We start from the raw sequence: 11,368 nt of genomic DNA, 5'->3' as shown, positions 1-11,368 counted from the left end.
GGAGATAAATAGGATGGCATTTAACTCCGATAAATTCAAATCAATAAATTATGGAAACAGAAGGAATGGTATATGCATACAAGGAACCTAATAACGAGACAATCATAAACAAGGAAGCAATTAAAGACCTTGGTGTAATGTTAAATAGGAATATGTTATGCAATGACCAAATAGCAACACTGTTGGCTAAATGTAAATAAAAAATGTGAATGTCATTCAGCCACTTTAAAACAAGAAAAACTGAACACATGATTATGCTGTACAAAACCTATGTACGTAGTACACTCGAGTACTGCGATGTGATATGGTACCCACACTACCAAAAGGATATTGCACAAATAGGCTTCCCAGACCATCCAAGACTGGAAGATGCAAAATACCCCGGAAAATGCATTAGCAACTTTGGTGGATATACAAGGACCTCACACTGAGGGACCTGGGGGAACCCAAACATAGAATAAGGCAATAAGGCAATAAGGCTCTCTCTCTCTCTCTCTCTCTCTCTCTCTCTCTCTCTCTCTCTCTCTCTCTCTCTCTCTCTCTCTCTCTCTCTCTCTCTCTCTCTCTCTAAGTAAGAGACTAGTTTAAATTGGCTGTATATCCATATAAAGTAATGGACAAAAAAGAGAATCTTATGATTATTGATAAATTCTGAGTAACTTTAAATTGAAATATGCTAAAATTTAAATAGAAAAAAATATATCCTATTTACAATGGTAAAATAAGGCTCTAAAACGAAATAAAACAAATAAAGTAAGAATCATAAAAAATAATTTAAAACACCATTAGTGTGTTATTTGGTCCTTTGACTGACCAGACAGTGCTACATTGGATCCCCCTCTCTCTGGTTATTGCTTATTTTTTCTTTTGCCCACACATGCATGAATAGTCTGACTATTCTTTCCACACTCTCCTGTGTCCTCATTCACCTAAAAACACTAAAATTACCAAACAATTCTTCTTCACTCAAGGGGTTAACTACTGCAATGAAATTGTTCAGTAGCTACTTTCCTCTTGGTAAGGGTAGAAGAGACTTTTTAGTCAAATTTAATGTTGCTAATGTGCTTAGTATATCATATTTTGATTATTTGTTACTTCTCTTTTACTTCTTTCTATCCCCTTGTTTCTTTTCCTCACTGGGTTATTTTTCCCGGTTGGAGCCCTTAGGATTATACCTTAGCTTATAACAATAAAATAATAATGGTACAACTCAATTCCCATGTATTGATTGACTTACAGAACATATTGAAAATTACACTACACAATTTAAAATGTTCATACAAAAAACCAGGAAAAGAAAATTATCCACGAAAAGGGTCAAAGCATTATCATTTTCTTGAAATAACTATTGACTTCCATGATAATTCCATATTTCTGAGTGGACATAAAGAAGAGCATAATGAGCACAATTTTTTTTTATTTGTTCGTCCTACTACACATCCTTTCCTATAAATAGCTTTCCCTTTAAGTGTAGGACACGAAACGGCAATTCTCAGACATCCATCTTTAAAATTCACAGAAATTTTTCAAGTAAAATTAAGCTTTCATTATCATCAATTAGGAAATCAGTTAAAGTATCAAGCTATATTTTTACCTTATATTTCCCTCATTGATTATTGAAACTTTATATCTGGAGGAGATAAAGGCTAGTAGGTTAAGTAATGCCGCTCATTTAGCCGATGAGTATGAGTTGACGCATCGGTCCGGTAGTGGTAGATTAAGTTATGAAATGTCAAATAACCCTTCGGTTCGCACACCCAGGGGTACTGGGAGAGGAGATACCTCTTCATCAAGTCCCCATATCCCTAAAAATAATGTTAATCCTAATTCCTTTACAGGTGGTAGGGATATGAGTAGAGTTCAAGGAGTGTCTCCTACCCCCAGAGTTTTTGTCAATAGAAGTTACCCTAATGTAGGTAATACCGGGCCTAATAATCAAGAAAACAGAGGTTCAGGTCGTCGAGGAACTTGCTATAGGTGTAACAAACCAGGACATTTCCAAAGTCAATGCTATGCTCGTCAACGTTACCTGGAACGTAATGGTCAAAGTACTGTAGCTATAATTCCTGATAGGTCTAATGTAGATAGTAGTTCTGTAGACAGATCTGTAGTAGACAGTAGTAGCGTAAATAGCAATGTTTAGAATGTTCCTAATACTCCTAATGCTCAAGCATGACTTGAGTTTGACAAATATGTATGGTTTGGTAAGTTGATTTATGATAACCTTGTTGTCCAGGTTAAATTTCTTAGGGACACCGGTTCTGCCCGGTCATTGGTTGTAAAAATTACTTTAAGTAGTGATATAAATTATACGGGGAATTTTGTAGTGTTGGGAGGTTTCCCAGACTCGGTTGTGTCGGCTCCGTTGATTAATGTCCACTTGTCCTTTCCAGGATACAGTCAAATAACGGAATTGGCTGTGGTGGATAGTTTGCCTATCCCTGGAATAGATGGTATCCTGGGGAATGACATGTTGGATGGGGAAGGTTGGGAGCTGGTCCCCATATTGTCGGTTAATGCCTGTCCTGTAGCTATAACTACTCGGTCCGCAGCAAGAGCTGCTAATTCACTTGATGGAGATAATGATGATGACTTATTATTAAGTAGTATAGAGTTAGATGTAGAAAGGCCCGGGTTAGTAGAAAGTAGTGGAAGTGATGTAGTTAATCCTTTTAACCTTGACCGAGCTGCTTACATTAAAGCTCAGAACGACGAATTCAATTTTGAGTTGGGTGATGTTGATGATCTAACTAAGCCTAGGTTTGGGATTGTAGAAGGTCTATTATACAGGTTTAGTCGTCCCGCCACTGGTGGAGCAAATAATGTTGTTCGTATTGAACAGATAGTTGTGCCAGTTCAGTTCCGAAAATCTATGTTAGAATTAGCTCACACAAATATCTTTTTCAGTTCATTTGGAAATGTTGAAAACTTTCCACAGTTAAGCTAGATATTTCTGGTGGCCTGGAATGAAAATGTGTGTGAAACAGTTTATCAGAGAGTGCGAAACCTGTCAAGTCATGGGGAAGCCAAACCAGTGTATTCCTAAAGCCCCGTTACATCCTATACCGGCCATAGGAGAACCTTTTTCAGAATTGGTTATTGATGTAGTAGGTCCTTTACCCAAGACTAAAACGGGTCTTATATATTTATTAACTATTATGGATAGAGCGTCATGTTTTCCTTAAGCTATACCTATGAGGCGTATTACTTCTACAAATGTTTTTGAAAAATTAATTGATTTCTTCTCTAGGTATAGTCTCCCTCGTGTAATTCAGACCGACTGTGGAACGAATTTCACGAGTAAGGTATTTAGGGGTAAGTGTGCTGAACTGGCCATCCAGCACAATACTAGCGTACCTTATCATCCGGAGAGTCAGGGTTTAGTGGAAAGGTTTCATCAAACCCTAAAATCAGTACTAAAAAAACATTGTTATGACTCTGGTAGCGAGTGGGACAAAGCCCTTCCTTTTGCCCTCTTCTCCATTAGAAGTCATTCTAATTCTTCCACAGGTGTAGCTCTTTTTGAGTTGGTATTTGGGCACAAAGTTCGAGGACCAATGGAAATTATGTCGGAAGTTTTAAAATCCAGCCAAAAGGGGGAAGGAAAAGTTGGAGGATTGGGGGAAGACTTGAGGTCTAGGATGTTGAGTGCATGGAAGTTTGCTAGAGAAATTTTAAAACTATCTCAATTCCGAATGAAGGAAAATTTTGAAAAAAAGGTTAAGGTTCGTTCATTCGAACCTGGGCAATTAGTGTTAGTACTGAGTATGGAACCAGACTGTTTTCTCGAGCCGAGGTATAAGGGTCCTTGGAAGCTTCTGAGGAAGTTGTCTGATGTTAACTATGAGGTGGAGTCTTCTGGTTCGAGACGTAAATGTAAAGTTTTTCATATTAATCGTTTAAAACCTTATTTGAGTAAAAGGGGTGATCCCTTGGCTATCTTATGTGAACCTGTGTTAGTGGTAATTGATGTATCTCCTGAGGAGTCCGATGATTTAGTGTGTCAGGTCACATCGGATGCATTAGGGGAAAACATGCAAAATTTAGAACTATTGACAGGTAATTTAGATCATTTAAATATTAACCAAAGAAAAGAAGTGCTAAAGTTAATCCATTCTTTTCCAGAACTGTTTCAGGATGCCCCAGGTAGAACTCAGGTTTTGAGCCATGATGTTGAAGTGGGGGTGCTTCCCCTGTTAAACAGAGTCCTTACTGTCTGAATCCGGTAAAATTGGATTTGGTCCGTAAGGAGATTAATTATATGTTGAGGCATGACCTTATTCAGCCATCAGTGAGTCCCTGGAGTTCTCCTGTAGTACTGGTAAAAAAGGGTGATGGTAATTTCCGTATGTGTGTGGATTATCGGAAGGTGAATGCCCACACTAAAGACGATTCATTTCCATTACCCCGTATTGATGACTGTCTGGATCGGATAGGGTCTGCCAAGTTTATAAATAAATTAGATTTGTTGAAAGGGTACTGGCAGGTTCCTTTGTCCGATCGTGCGCGTGAGATATCTGCCTTTGTCAGTCCTTTCGGACTTTACGAATATAAGGTTATGGCCTTTGGAATGAAGAATGCTGCTTGCTCTTTCCAGAGGCTAATGAATAGGGTTATTTGCGGTCTGGAAGGAACTGAAATTATATTGACGATTTGGTGATCTATAGTGATAACTGGCATACCCATATAGTAAGGCTTCGTAAGGTTTTTGAAGCTCTAAGGGGTGCTGGCCTTGTAATTAATTTGGCTAAGTGTGAAATAGGGCAGGCTAAGGTTTTTTATTCAGGTCACGAGGTTGGTTTGGGTCAGGTGGCTCCAAAGCAAGCTAACCTCGAGGCTATTGTAAGTTTAAAAAGACCTGTTAATATTAGAGATGTAAGAAGAGTGTTGGGCATGACAGGGTATTACCGCCGGTTTATCCGTAATTACTCAGATCTGGCTCAGCCTCTTACTAGTATGTTAGAAAAGGGAAAAAAATTCTTATGGTCTGACCAGTGTGAGAGGGCTTTTAATCAACTTAAGTCGGTATTGGTGACTAATCCTATTTTAACTGTCCCCGATTATCACAAGCCATTTATCATTGCTGTTGATGCTAGTGACGTGGGTATAGGAGGTGTTCTTTTCCAACAGAAAGAACATGGTGAAGTTCATCCAGTGTCCTACTTCAGCAAAAAGTTGTTGGCAGCTGAGAGGCGGTATTTGACAATCGAAAAAGAAGCTCTCTCTTTGGTCCGAAGTTTGAATTATTTAAAACCCTATGTAACTAATTTTTCTTTTCCAGTGGAAATCTGGACAGATCACAACCAGTTGGTGTTCATCGAACGGATGAAAGATGCTAACCAAAGTATTTTGCAATGGGCGCTTTTCCTACAGGAGTTTAATCTAGTAATTAAACACGTGAAAAGATCGGAAAATAAGATTCCTGATGCTCTATCCAGGTCTAATTAAACATGTTTTGCCTACCCCTCCTCATGCACTGCCCAGTTCGTTTTCTCAAATTGCATTGGTATGTTAGGTATTAGGCTAGCGGTATTATTATGTCAGGTGATTGTCATTTTTGTTATGAACTCTCTGGTTAGTTTTGCAAATTTGGTTTGTGTGTTATGACTAACTGGCATTATGTTTCAGGGGTTTATCATTTCTGTTTATGAATTCTTTGTATCTAACTTGTATAGTCTTTAGGGTGTTTTTTTTTTCTCAGGTCTCTAATCTAAAAAAAAAATTCTTTTTAGTTGTTGTTGTTTGTTGTATTATGATGCCATTTTTTTTTCTTCGGGGAGGAAGGTATTAGGTATTACCGCAATAATCTTAAATTCTAAGGCAGTTTTGCCAGAGACATTTGTTGGCCTCCTCTCCGGTATTGTAGTGAGAATTATGATATGTATTGCTAACGCCACCTGTTTTATTGATTATCAAAGCTGCCAAGGATTATGTAGTTCGACTAGCAGTTTCTCCGTCAGTTTGTTTATGCTGTCGTCATAGGGGAGAGTGTTTTCTTCCTCGCCAGGAGAGAAGGATAAAGACAATTCGGGCTAGACTTGAATGCCTCCCACACCTTTTGGCTGCAGCTGCTATTTGGATTACCTCATCTTGGATCTTCAGAATTACCTTTGGGGTAGTTTGCTCAGAAACTGCCACCCACGGTGTATCTGAGTTTTTCAGCCTTGACTTGGCTAGTGTTGGGTGTGGACTTCCTGCGGACTCAGGCCGTTGTCCAGGATTTGATCCCGGTCGAGCAGACGCAGGAGGGGCACCTCTGCAGCACGTCTTTTCATCTCTGCAGCTGTGTGGGGAGCTTGATAGCTCGTGAGGAGACTTGTCGGGAGACTGAGTCCAGGTAATAATTTTCTATCCATTTTGTTTTGAGAGGATGATGCTGTGCCTTTGCCTCGTATTTACCTGTTCTCCAGTACTCCCACTGATGGCAGTATTTTATGTGTGACTTGTTTGTTTTGCCGGGAATCTACGCCGGAGTTCCCTGAGGTTTTAAATATAAGCCTAGCACCGGGAGACGGCCCCTGTGTTGTAAATAATACTTTGTTCTTTCTGTAATCGGAAAGTTTGGTTTTCTTTTGTAGCATTTTATATATATATATATATATATATATATATATATATATATATATATATATATATATATATATATATATATATATATATATATATATATATATATATATAACTTTATTAATTTCTTTTCATATGGAGAATGGTTTTTGTTGAATTTTGTGATTACTGTATTAAGTATAAGGTTTAGCTTTATAATATAGGTAGGAGTTTAAGTATTTCCTCACTGTATTCTCCTCCTTCCTTCCTAACCTTATTTAGTAATAGGTAAGTTTTCTAAATTTAGGCCCCTGATTCATTGATTGTGTTATATATTTATTCATCTATCTTAGGGATTTATATTTTAGATGTTAGGTCATCCTTTCGGATGTTTATTCTAAGGACATGATTTTTGGTCCTGTTGTCACAAGGCTGACCGATATTTGTATATATTTTGTTAATTTTCATTTGTAGTTTTAAGTGAATATTAAACATTGTCAAGTTTTTCTCGTGTTTTCATTTCCATTAACCCTTTTTCATTGAACATTTAAAAACACTGACCTCTTTCCATGTGCTTTAAAGATCTTGCACCACGGCCTCACCCGAGGTCGTAACACTAACATTGGGGTTTTCGAGAACCTTCCAAACACGTGGCTAATATAAAAATTGGGTAATTAATCACAAACACAATGCAATACCTCAAAAAAATATATAAAAAAAAAATTGACATAAGCCCTCATTCATACCTCTTAGGGTCATATAACACGCTTAAAAAGATTAGTTAAGACTTTGTAACAAAATTCATGAAATAAAAAGCCAATTTTTAAAAATAACATAAATTTTCATATACAGACTTGAATGAAAATATAATTAAATCAATAAAGAAAGTCTTACGTAATTTACATACCAAACTTTTACCTATATGAGCGGAACTCATCTTATGAGCTGGATATCCTAACTAAGCAAATGAAATACATAAATAAAACACGTGAATAAACTATTTATACTACGCTAGACTAGCTCGTAAGATAGCTCCCCCCCCCTCCGAAAAAATAAATATTATTCATTCCGGGCCTGAATCTATCGATTCACACCTAGATAAATAATCTGCAACCACGTTACTTTTACCTGATGTGTGCTTTACATTAATACAAATATGGCTGCAAACATAATAACCACCTAGTTAACCTTTGATTATTATTTTTCATCCTATTAACAAAAGGTAAAGGATTATGATCTGAATACACTGTAATCTCTTTATTTTAAAGTCCATTCTTCTAGACCTCAAAAATAATTATCACTGCGACAAACAATAGTAGTTCCTTTTCAACTGTCGAGTAGGCTCACTGATGTTTCTTTAGCTTCGACGACATAGAACAAATTTGATAAAGAATTCTTTCCTCGTCTCCTTGCATCAAGACAGCGCCAATCCTATTATCCGACGCATCCACTTGGATAAGGAATTTCTTGTTGCAATCAGGTGCTCGCAGTATCGGTTTGAAGGTTAATATGACCTTTATCCTGTCAAAGGATTCCTGGTACTCGCTGGTCTATACAAATTTTTCTTGGGGCTAGTCAAATCCGCCAAAGGAGCGACTACACACGTAAAGTTCAGGCAAATACGTCAGTAGAATATTAGCATCAATAAAACACGTTGTAATTGCTTCTTCGGTGTAGGGGAGATGCTTTCTTTATTCTTTTGACGTTGGCGGCTACTGGGGCGATTAGTTCTCTTCCTACTTCAAATCCCAAGTACCAAACTGTTGCCTTTCCAAATTCGCTCTTCTACGGGTTAATCGTCAGGTATGCTTCTCGCAGCTTTTGAAATACCTTCTTCAGGATTCGGAGATGTTCTTCCCAGGTCGATTAATAAACTACAAGATCGTTGAGATATATGCCTTCTTCTTCTATTGATCCTAGAAGATTATCCATCACATGTTGAAAACTATTGGGGGGCGTTCATTAGACCAAATGGCATGATAGTGTATTGATATAAGCAAAACAGGGTTATGAACGCTAATAACACATTTGCGTTGTCGTCCAAATGAATTTGGTAATAGCCATTTCACAAATTGGTCTCGGAGACGAACCTCCCCGTCCGATATTATCGAGAAGTTGGGCGATGAGCGTCAATGGGTAATTATCAGCCAAACTGATCGAATTCAACTTTCAGTAGTTATTATTATTATTATTACTATCCAAGCTACAACCATAGTTGGAAAAGCAAGATGCTATAAGCCCAGGGGCTCCAACAGGGAAAAATAGCCCAGTGAGGAAAGGAAATAAGGAAATAAATAAAGGAAGAGAACAAATTAACAATAAATCGTTCTAAAAAAAGTAACAACGTCAAAACAGACATGTCACATATAAACTATAAACAACATCAAAAACAAATATGTCATAAATAAACTATAAAAAGACTCATGTCCGCCTGGTCAACAAAAAAGCATTTGCTCCAACTTTGAACTTTTGAAGTTCTACTGATTCAACTACCCGATTAGGAAGATCATTCCACAACTTGACAACAGTTGGAATAAAACTTCTAGAGTACTGCGTAGTATTGAGCCTCATGATGGAGAAGGCCTGGCTATTAGAATTAACTGCCTGCCTAGTATTACGAACAGGATAGAATTGTCCAGGGAGATCTGAATGTAAAGGATGGTCAGAGTTATGAAAAATCTTATGCAACATGCATAATGAACTAATTGAACGACGGTGCCAGAGATTAATATCTAGATCAGGAATAAGAAATTTAATAGACCGTAAGTTTCTGTCCAACAAATTATGATGAGAATCAGCAGCTGAAGACCAGACAGGAGAACAATACTCAAAACAAGGTAGAATGAAAGAATTAAAACACTTCTTCAGAATAGATTGATCACCGAAAATCTTGAAAGACTTTCTCAATAAGCCTATTTTTTGTGCAATTGAAGAAGACACAGACCTTATATGTTTCTCAAAAGTAAATTTGCTGTCGAGAATCACACCTAGAATTTTGAAAGAGTCATACAAATTTAAAAAAACATTATCAATACTGAGATACGGATGTTGAGGAGCCACCGTCCTTGACCTACTTACAATCATACTTTGAGTTTTGTTAGGATTCAACTTCATACCCCATAATTTGCCCCATGCACTAATTCTAGCTAAATCTCTATTAAGGGATTCACCAACCCCAGATCTACATTCAGGGGATGGAGTTGATGCAAAGAGAGTAGCATCATCTGCATATGCAACAAGCTTGTTTTCTAAGCCAAACATGTCATGTGTATATAGTATGAAAAGTAATGGGCCAAGAACACTACCCTGTGGAACACCGGATATCACATTCCTATAATCACTATGGTGCCCATCAACAACAACTCTTTGAGATCTATTACTTAAAAAATCAATAATAATGCTAAGAAACGACCCACCCACTCCCAACTGTTTCAGTTTGAAAACAAGGGCCTCATAATTAACACGGTCAAAGGCAGCACTAAAATCAAGGCCAATCATACGAACTTCCTGACCACAATCAAAGGATTTCTGTACAGCATTGGAGATTGTAAGAAGGGCATCACATGCTCCAAGGCCTTTACGAAAACCAAATTGCAAACTAGGGAGTAGATGATTATCTTCAGCAAACCTATTAAGACGTTTTGCCAGAAGACGTTCAAAAACTTTAGATAATATGGGAGTTATGGAAATTGGGCGGTAATCAGTGGGACTTGAGCTACCACAAACACATTTACATAGAGGAGTAACATTACCAATTCTCCAACAAGTGCTAAAAGCTCGTACACATGCTGGAAGATCCATCTGGTTTTTTTCACAAGCAAACATGGAGAACTGTAAGGGCTAGAACTTTGTTCGGCTAACCCATTTTGTAACAAATAGTCCACTTCTTTTCTCATGACCTCTCAGTTATACAGTGACAGTCGACAAGCGTGTTGTTTAAATGGTCTTTCCGTTGATTTGAGGTCTATCCCATGCTTCGTCAGGTTGGTTGGTTTCGGGACGTACAAGACAAATTCAGTGAAACTTCTAATTAATCTGCTGAATTCCTCTTGTTGCTCCTGGTTCAAATTAATTAATTTTTCTTCCAAGTTCCGAAAGATAGACGAATTATTCACTTTGCCTACCGCCCCTACCTCATATCCTTGTTGCCTTCCCTGGATGGTATGGTTTGCGCCATGCACACCTGTGAAGCTTCGGTCTCATTTTCGCTCAAGTTGGGTTTCAGTAGGTCAACATATACTTTCCCTTGACGTTTCCCTCTGCCTGGGGTTTTGATAGCGTAGGTCAGGTCAAAAACTATTCTCCAAACTCTTGAATGGTCCTTGGAACTTGTTGGTGAGTGGGAATCTCCTCATCGGCAAGAAAACAAATATCTGTTGTCCGAGCAAAAAGTCTGTCCTTACTTTTCCTATTGAACCTTTTCATCAGCGATAATGAATGATGCAAAATATTATATATAATGCTTATTCCTATCTTCATACCTTCTCCCACCATTATTATTATGATTATTATTATTATTATTATTATTATTATTATTATTATAATAATTATTATTATTATCATTATTATTATTATTATTATTGCTTGCTAAGTTACAACCCTAGTTGGAAAAGCAGGATGCTAAGGGCCTAAGGGCTCCAGCAAGGGAAATAGTCCAGTGAGGAAAAGCAATAAAAAAAAAAAATAAACTACAAAGTAGGTAGTTAACTATTAGAAGTAAGATATTTTAGGAACAGTCACAACATTAAAACGAATTTTTCATTTATAACTATAAAAACTTATAGAATAAAAAATAAATAAAAAAAAACGAGAGGAAGTAAAT

This window comes from Palaemon carinicauda, chromosome 4 (genome assembly GCF_036898095.1).
Source record: "Palaemon carinicauda isolate YSFRI2023 chromosome 4, ASM3689809v2, whole genome shotgun sequence".
Taxonomy (NCBI): Eukaryota; Metazoa; Arthropoda; class Malacostraca; order Decapoda; family Palaemonidae; genus Palaemon; species Palaemon carinicauda.
The sequence above is the reverse complement of the archived record's forward strand: the minus strand, read 5'-3'. Positions refer to the sequence as shown.